Source organism: Cupressus sempervirens, chromosome 7 (assembly GCF_028749045.1).
Source record: "Cupressus sempervirens isolate cs-2001-9-10 chromosome 7, ASM2874904v1, whole genome shotgun sequence".
NCBI classification, from domain to species: domain Eukaryota; kingdom Viridiplantae; phylum Streptophyta; class Pinopsida; order Cupressales; family Cupressaceae; genus Cupressus; species Cupressus sempervirens.
In genome coordinates, this window is record NC_143124.1 from 893431580 (window position 1) to 893441519 (window position 9940).

Below are 9940 nucleotides of genomic sequence, written 5' to 3' on the forward strand. Positions count from 1 at the left end.
ACATGTAAAGCTATGCTGATTCCTAGGTGACAAATGCATTTAACCTAAGTAAACTTAAGTAAAGCATAAATAATAATAATTTACTCTAATAGTAGCCTCACCACCACCTTTCCCTAATGATTGTTATTTCTTGTGAAACCATGATCCATTGATCATCACTACCTCATAACCTACTCTTAGCATTCTTTACTAACTCTTGTGATCTTATGAAGGTTGAGGTTGGACCATATCCATACTATTGCCACTTTAACCCAAGATTCCTATTTGACCATTTTGACCAAGCGAGCAAGGGTAACCAATTGATTGCAACTCAAAACTTACCCAATTCTTGACTCATGGTGATCATGCACTAGCCGTAGATTTGGATAATCTAATGGTGCAAGGTATGTCTTTGAAGCACAGAAGATTCTACCTTTTTCATAGCATTGTAGCTTAAACCATAACATGTCAATATAACTATGCAATTAGGCAAAACAAAGCAGTCACACCTTTGCAACCTTGACCTTGGTTAGTACTCAATAGACTACAACTGTGGGAATCACATGGTCACAAATTAAAACATTCCAAGGTATAATATAGGATATAGCCAATGCTTAATTCAAAACCTTAGGTGACCATTGGGTGAATCATCATTTAAATTTTATTTTTTGGAGGGAGGACATTTTGGCCAACATTTCTGGTGACTCAAAGGGGATGCAAGCCTACTTGGCATATGATTAGTGACCACCAAAGATCCTTTGGGCTATGGAGTCTCTAAAACCATGAAACTCATCAATTTTATCATTTCTACCACATTCTATGGTATAACATGCGTTCTTCCTTCGCAACTTGCAAAAAACTTAGAAAAAACCCTCTACTATAAAATAAAATATGTGCTTCTGGACTTCTTGGAAAATAGGAAAGAACTGTTAGAGTCAATAATTAATAATTATTTATTTATTCTATTTACTTAAGTTTAATTAGGTTAATGCATTCATTTAATTTTTGTAGTGATGAGTTGTTGAAAACACGGGTGTTTGTTCCCTTCTAGCATGTTCCACCTTTTTGTGGAAGAGTGCTTAGTTGTCAACCTTATCTTCTACCACTTTCCAGCTTGTTCTAAAAACTTCCATGAGGCCTTTATATTTAGGCTCTCTCATTGTAATTCACATCTCATTTTCATTTTAAATACATTTTCTTTGTTTTGCAATAATTTCTGTCAAGTCCATTTAGGGTTTTTCCAAGCTCCATCTCTTCCTTCCTTGGTTTCCCTTCGACAGGTTATTTGCATGCAAGTGATCTTGGCAAGCTGTGGAGTTGGATTTCATCAACTCCCAGAAGAATAAGAAATTAAAATTAATCTGACTATGTACATAAACACTTATCTCATCAGAAACAAGGCTTGAGATATATTCCATTGAATAGAATAGATAAGACTTCGCTATTAGGCCTACTCAACTGAAAAGCATTAGATTGTTTGCAACTAATGATTACTTAGGGACCACTCCATAAGGCATCAAACTTTGAGTGCCTCCCTACTTTTTCTTTGTCTACATTCCATTTAAGCATAAGATCGCCTTAAGTAATTTTTTTGGCCATAGCCTTTGTTGGTGTTTTAAAATCTACTAAAACTACTAAGTGACAAAATGCTTAATACCAGAATGACAGTACATACACAATCTAAAGACTAGCCTATTCTTATTAACAATTGTATATGTAAGGTATTTGGACCCAACTTTAACAAAACCATAGATGGTTTTTTGCTCTTTTGGCTCTGCAAAACCAGGGCAGGTGTATCGAGGGATGGTTCAAAACTGGAACAACTATATGAGGATTATTCTTAGTTTCATTCTGATTCTCATTTCAAGATCCTCAAACATATGCACAATTCTTACTAACTTGGTAAACACATCCCATTAAATAGATATGGCCAAGAATTCTTCTGTAGATCTGCAGATGTTTTTAACAACAATGGCTAATTGAAGCTAAAACATTCCATGCAGACAAGTGCTAGCCAACTTTGAAGATCTACAGGAAATAAAAGTAAACTTTGATTTGATGATGTATTTGAATAACCATTTATAATATATTTCTCCTTCAGCTGAAATAACTTGATCAGTTCCTAATCCATTGGGGTTCAGAGTCTATAGCAAATTCTTAGATCTAATTTGTTGCTTTACAACAAATTCTATCAGCAATTCTTATCAGAATTTATCATTCAAAATCCTTTTCAATACTTAAGAAATCTCATCACATTCATCAAAGCCTTTATTTAATCCATTGAATTAACAACAATGATAAATGGATATACAACCTAACTAGATTGCATTCAATTGCACAAGCTTTTACTCATACAACATCAAGGTAGCTAAGTATTTAAAAGGAGACAAAATTCAGAAAGAACTGATATGGGGACAGTTCATAATTTGTATTCATTTCCTTTGAAAATGGTATATCCTTTACAATAGACTCAGAATGGCCTTCAGAAAGAAACACAACTCATTCTATATTCATGTATTCTCAGAGAATTGACAGAAAAATACATTACAAACTTGCTTTCAAAATTTGGACCAAAAACCAGACTAAGCATAATACTTAGAAGAAATAGAATTCAGACCATTCTTTAGCCTTGGAATCTCACTTAAATAGTGTGAGATGCAACAAGCTTCAGGCTAAAGAAAGTAACACGTGTCTTCTAAAAGATACTGACAAATGTCTGTCAAAAAAGACAAAAACAAATAACAGAAAAGCTAACACATCGAACAATTCTTTGTGGGTCCCTTTCTGTTATGCTTCTCCGTTGTTGAAACAAGAAGATAAGATCTGATTCTTCAATTATTCTTCATCCTCAGAGTAAATAGCCATGGGGTTTGAAATGTCCCTTTTATAATTTTTTTATGATATTTCATGCCTCTAATCAGATTTTCAAAATCAAACAACCAATATCACAAAGATCCACCAAATTTCTCAAGAAACCCCAAATCGGGTATGCCGAAAATAGTGCCAAAAGCTTCATAGCTTCACCTATTATTAATAAATCTGAAAGTGGAAATTTTTATAGAAATTTGAGCAGCATAAAAGCCTATAAAATGATATTTCCAGATCTGTATAACATGCACACAATAGCTCCCAAACGGAGGACAAAAACAATGCTCATCGGGCTCTCGAAAATAGCACAAAATAGCCCATAATCACCACAAAAACTTAATAATCTATCATAGAAGTATAATCATATCCAAATACATATTTTAAGCTCTATTTTATCATTTAAAAGTCTGATATAAAGCAGCAACCCAAACTAATATGAAATACTCAACCGGAAACACCAAACTCTTACAAAAAATACACCCGAAAACTCACAAATCTGCACTATTCAGCACAAAGGCAAACTCTGCATGAGCATGCACATGGAATGGCTTCAAAATCCTGTCCTTAGCCTTCCTAGAAACCTGCAAACTCCTATTCTTGGGTATCCTTGGAAACCTGCAAACTCTCGTTCTTGGGTCTCCTTCTCCACAGGTTTAGCAGCCTCTGAAGAATAACAAAGAAATGAGCAAAAATCAAGTTCTGGAATCAGCCCAAAATGCCTCCAAAATCCTTAAAAGAGGGCATAACCCTAACTCACATCTAAGAGGGGTTAATAAAACATATTTTAATAATAATTTTCATTTATTAGTCCATTAGCTTCCAAAGATTATCCCCTTTTTCCGAAACTTCACCTTTTTGGGCCTGCCTGCCTTAGAAAAGATTATTATTTTTAATTATTTGAAAAGGGGACATGAAAAGGTTTGAAAGTGATGTATCATCTTCAGTTACCTGCAAATTTATTCCAACCTGGGGATTTTCCATGTCCTCATTATTAACTATGAGGGTGACTTTTACTTTTACATTTTCCTCCTCATCATCTTCTGACATTTGTTCTAGAAACTGGTTTTTCCATTTATTAAAAGCATCATCATCTGGCAAATCAAAACTTAGAGCTTCTCTTTGTATCATTATTAAAGAATCTACACTTTCTTCTAAATCATCAAATTTTTTTCTCATAGCAGTATAGAATAACTGTATTTTTACTAGCTCTTCATTTGTCTTTGCCCAGAACCAGTGGCTAGTTTCACTCATGATATTTATTATTCTTTCATTAAATAACTTGTCCAACTGACTTTTCCACTTTTCCTTTTCCTTTATTGTATCAACAGATTCTAAAGCACAAGGAAATAGGGTGAATTTTTCAGCAATATATTAGGAAAAACAGAGTGTTAATCTTTTCTGCAAAGAATCTCTTTTATCATCAAAATTTTCTAGCTTATTTAATAAATCAAAGATTTTCTCAACTTGATGATAAGGAATTTGGACTACAAATATACATATGATTGTAATATCATTATTCCTCTCCCTCCATTTTTGTGCAAGAGGAGTCAGTTTATTCTTATCCCTGTTCAACTCATCCATGAGGGTTGCAATTCTTGTCAATTGATCAAAAAAGGTTGACCATTGTATTTTATCCCTCAAATATATTACACCCTGCTTTAATTTTTCTTCATATTGTTTTCTCAATTCTCTCTGCAACTCATGCAATTTTACTTTTTTCTTCTTCAAAGTCCTCTGTAGTATAGAATTGGGGCCTTTCAGGAGTGTCAGGTATTTCAATAATAGGGGTTGATCCAGATCCAACCAATGGCTGTGAAGGGTATGCAATTGTAGGTGCACTGGATTCTCCCATTTTTCTTTTCCCAAGTATCCTCTCCATTTGAGACATTTTGTTTTCCAGTGACTGTATCTGTATACCCCTTTCCTCATATGCCTTCAAAACTTCTTCAAACCTAGCATTGAGTTGGGAAAACTTATCTTCTTCCTATCCAGATACAACACCACCCAATTTTAGCATTTCTGAGGCCATTCCCATCACCTGTTTACTACTTACCTCACCAACCCTATATATTGTTAGTGTACCAGTATGTTCTGCAGTGGGAAACTCATGCATCTTGGTACTTTCTTTCTTATCTATGGACCACAAAACAAAGGCTTGGTGGTCATCACTAAATTTGACCCCTCTATGAGCCTATAGTACTTCTTCAGTAGTTGTTAGTTGAACATCCTTCTGCTTTCTTACTAAATCAAAAATAATATCATTTACTATATCCCATTCTGGCAGAAGGAGGACTCCTGATTGTCTAACTATTTGCCTCCCAGCTTCAGGAGTAAACCGGGCAAAATCACTCAAAAACTTTGATTTTACCTCTTCCTTGATAACCAGGTTAGATTTATTTGGTTGCTCAGCCTTGATCTTCTCACAAGCTTTCTCAAAATTCTTTATATTTAATCTCCACAAAAACTGAGCAAAGGCCCTAGATCTTACAAAATTGTCATCATTAATAAATCTTTCAGAAGCCTGGGCAACAATTGGGTCAATTTCCTTACCTTGGTAATCAGCAATGGTCAGGTCCAAGGAAGGTGTAGGAGGTTCTTGTGGCTCTCCAATATCCAGGTCTGTAGAAGTGACAATCACATCCCCCTCTCCTCCCATTTGTCTAAGCTATTCCTTTAGAGATGCCTCATCATCTATCTAGATTGGAGACTGGCTTGGGGAGTATTGTTTTATTTGAGAAGAAGAAGACCCTTGCTCTAATTTTCATCTTTTTGGAGAGCTAGCTGCAGATGGACTTCTTGACCTTGGCTCCTTATGAGGGGGTACCTGTTGCACATTTTGAACCATGACATATCCTACCCTTTTCTACAATGTATATTGGCCAGGAGTTACCACATTTCTACCACTCATTCTTCTTTGTATTTCTGCTACCTTGTCTAGATGTGCCTTAATAAACATAGCTTTCTTTTCATTCATAGTCTGAATTATTATGGCAAAATTATTCATTAATGCCTGTATTTTAGCTCCCCAATATTTCTTATCTTCCAATGGGTTGTACTGGGGGTCAAAAGCATTGATGAATTCCAGGTTTTTACTGAAAACTATCCATTTCTCTTTCCTTAATTCTTGCTCTTGCAATGTGAAAATATTTCTGATTATATCTTTCGGATAGTAAACCTGATGTACCATATGGGAAGCTCTCACCCTTTCTTTTAATAGGTCATAGAATCCTTCAGGGTCAATGAATCTGGCGTGAGATTCTGCCATGTTATATTTATTCAAAAACAAATTTAAATGCTTCCAACCCTTTTTAACAAAAACAAAATCATGCACTACAATAACCATTGGAAAGAAAGTGCCCTTCTTGACCAATTCCCTCTCATCTATAGTGCCTATCTGCCATAAGAGCCTGACTATCCCTATCTTCAAAGGCACATGAAAAGGTAACACATGAGGTTTTCCTAAGAAACCATAAACTCTTATTACTATTGAAACATTATAGGGAATTATATCCCCCCAATTATGACTGACAAGTAGCCCTTTAGCATGGTCCTTGGGTCTGACCAATTCTAATAATGCTTGTGGGATTCTAGGGCTATCTCCTCTTAAAAGCAGTCTAAGCTTTGATGCAAAATACCTGTCAAATCTTACATAACTAGTATCAGTGGCCTCTGAAGTCATATCCACACTCCACAACTGCACTGGATTCCTTTCTCCATCCTTTGTTGTTTCTAGCTCCATACCCATGGAGAAGAAAGTATATCCTTTGTATAAACATACATGCATCATCAATGAATACCAACAGAATGGTTTATTTACTTTCCCCTTTTCTATTCCAACCAAACCGTTGTGAATCTCTTTTGCTAGGAAAGTGGCAAAATCCAGAATGGTACTCATTCCAAATTGAAGGGTTTGAGCAATTATAAGGACCACAGAACCTGGAATTTGATCACCCTTATCCATCCCCAAGATCTTGCAAAGAGAAAAATATAGTGCTTGAGCTCTTAGATTGAAATGTCTTCTTAACAATGGCTCTGGAGTACTAGCTGTGATCACAGGCAAATTACCAACCCTAGCAGCATGCTCCTGTAGTGGTCCTGTTCTCAAGTACATTCGTTGTTTATCATATCTAGCTTGCAAATCATCCATATCAATGATTTCATGCACAACGTGGTTAGGGTTTAGGTTGAAAACCTCACTGAACAACTTAGGGAAAACCCTAAAAAGGTTGACCCCCAAATGATTTTTTACCCACCCCGTGATAGGATCATACTTCTTTGCCAGGTCCATCAATAAATCACTATCAAAGAAAACACTGGGGACTACTAATTTTCCAATGTCAAATTCCCATACATTGCTCATAGGAGTGTCCAATTTTCGCTCTGAAAACCATTTCTTAAACAATTCCAAACCTCCCATGGAAACCTGGGCATCTCTTATCCAATTAGCTTTGTCATAAAATCCTTCTGCCACAACTAATCTAGGGTTTTTTGGAATGAGTTCCCTTCCCTTAGTTATTTCATGCATTGATAAGGGGAATTGTTCGAGAAAATCATCATGCACTGAATGTTTTAGATAATATTTTTATCTAGTAAACTCTTTTCGAGGCGGCTTTTTTAATGAAACTTTGGAAAAGTCACAATAGTAGATACTTCAAATTTACTCAGAAAGTCACAGAGCACTTACCCGCCAGAAATCGTACTTCTGCACTATATGATGTCTTCTGCAATTTTACTGGAGTATTAATCGAGAAATTTTGTGCCTTAGCTCTAAAATCTTGAATGCCCTGGTGTTCTTTCTGTGCTTTGGTGATTCATTAATGGTGAAATCGTGGGTTCTTTTTATGAATTAAAATCGCACGCACCAAGTCTAGATCACATTTACTCTCAGTAACCGTTGCCCACAATTTGCACTCAAATTTGAATCCCATCTGTAGATTTCATCAGATTGCACGGTCCTGATTTAAAAATATCAAGCTTTACAGTCTTTTAGAAAAATACTACGTGTCACCATCGCGCTTCCCCGCATTACTTAAAAACCTACATCTTCATAATGCGAGGATGCGCCAACCGTCGATCAAGACAAGATCGATGATCAGAATAATCCATTTTGTATTAACGACCAACTAGCTAAACTGACCAATAGGAAACTACCATATTAGTTCATACTGTTTGACAACATTCCACGCCAGCGGATCCTGTATCTTCTTTTGAGCAAGTAAGTGTTTGACGTCATCACGGACACACGTCACAAATACGCTTCCGCGCATTACTTAAAAACTTGCATCTTCATAATGTAGGGATGTGTCAATCGTTGATCAAGACAAGATCAACAATGATAAGATTTCACATTCATTAAGCAACCAAAAACCCTTCTGTACACATCTAGAATTACACGTCATTAGTCATTTATAGTGTGGCATATTGAAATATAAATACCTGACCCCACTTTTCCATGCGTCACGAATGCGCTTCCCCACATTACTTAAAAACCTACATCTTTATTATGCAGGGATGCGCCAACCGTTGATCAAGACAAGATCAACGGTGATGCTACTTGGTAATTAACTTCAGAGCTCTACCGACTAATCCACCAATGATATCACGAGAAAAACAAAATGTGTGCAAAAGTACTGACAAATCTAACATACAAGAGCTTTTGCGGTGTACTGGATCTCATAAAACATCAGGGGCTACGTGTCACAAATGCACTTCCCCGCATTTCTTAAAGACCTACAACTCTATAATGCGGGGATGCGCTAACCCTTGATCTTTGATAGATCAACGATGATTGAGAAACACTTCAACTTGGCATCCTTTCAAACAGAATATTGTAATTAAAGTTACATGAAAGGTTTACCAAAGGCATTTTGATGTAAATAAAACATTAGGATAAAATGCCCTGCCAAAATACTTGAAGAACAAACCCCTCTTTTTTAAATTTGAATACGAGGGCACCACAAAACAAAGGCATAATGTTTTCTTTACGCACTTAGGGCCTTTTCATTGATAATTTGAGAGTCAAACCCTAAGAAATTAAAAGGGAAGACACAACCCACAGAATAGGGCGTAACTAGGGTAATCAACCAATTTTCAGGACATCAGAAAATAAAAACCCTAATCTGCAATAAAAAAAGACTTAACTAATTTTTCACCCAAATATTAGAACTTTTCTATACTATGAAAAATCATACCAATAGTGGCTCTGTCTAGGGATGATAGAATACCTGAGTCTATGCAAGAATTCAGAATCTCTGGGAGAGCAGACCACATATTTGGTAAGATGACAACTTCTTTAGAGAGCACAAAGCAAAACACAGAAACAAGGAACAAGACTGCATAGGGATATTTACAAGGACTTACAGAAAAAACAAAATGTACAAAACAACAGGAAACCCTAAAACTACTGTTCATGGAAGAAAATAAGTATTCTTCAAGAAAAATACCTCTTCAAGAACTATCCATGAACTGGCAATTCAAGAATATTGTCAAATACATCTTTGAGTTTATATCTTCACCCCAAGTATTTTGAATGAGATATGAGCCTAACCAAATAGGATCAAATTTTCCATGTTTTCCTTTATCTTCAATTCTGGCATTCCATATTAAGACTAAATCTCCATTTTCAAATTTTTTGCTTACGATTCTTTTATCATAGAGTGTCTTGACTTGCAATTGCAACTTTTGGTTCTTTAAAGATGCTTCTTTTCTAGTTTCAGTCAATCCTACCAATTCATCGATTCTTTCTTGCATTTCATCTGTAGTATCTTCATCATACACCTGGATGTAATTGTAGAGTCCCATCAAGTTGTTTTGAGGCATTCTGGCTTGAATCCCATACACTAAATCAAATGGAGCTACACCAATTGCTTTCTTTACAGTTACTCTGTCAGCCCATATTGCCAACTGTAACTTGGAATCCCATGCCTTTTTATTATCATCCAAGGTTCTCTTAATGACCTTCAACAGGCTCTTATTTGTGGACTCAGCTTGTCCATTCCCTTGTGGATGATATGGAGCAGATGATGACCTTCTCATTCCATATTTATCACAAAACTTGATGAACTCCTCAGATCTAAAGCACATAGCATTATCT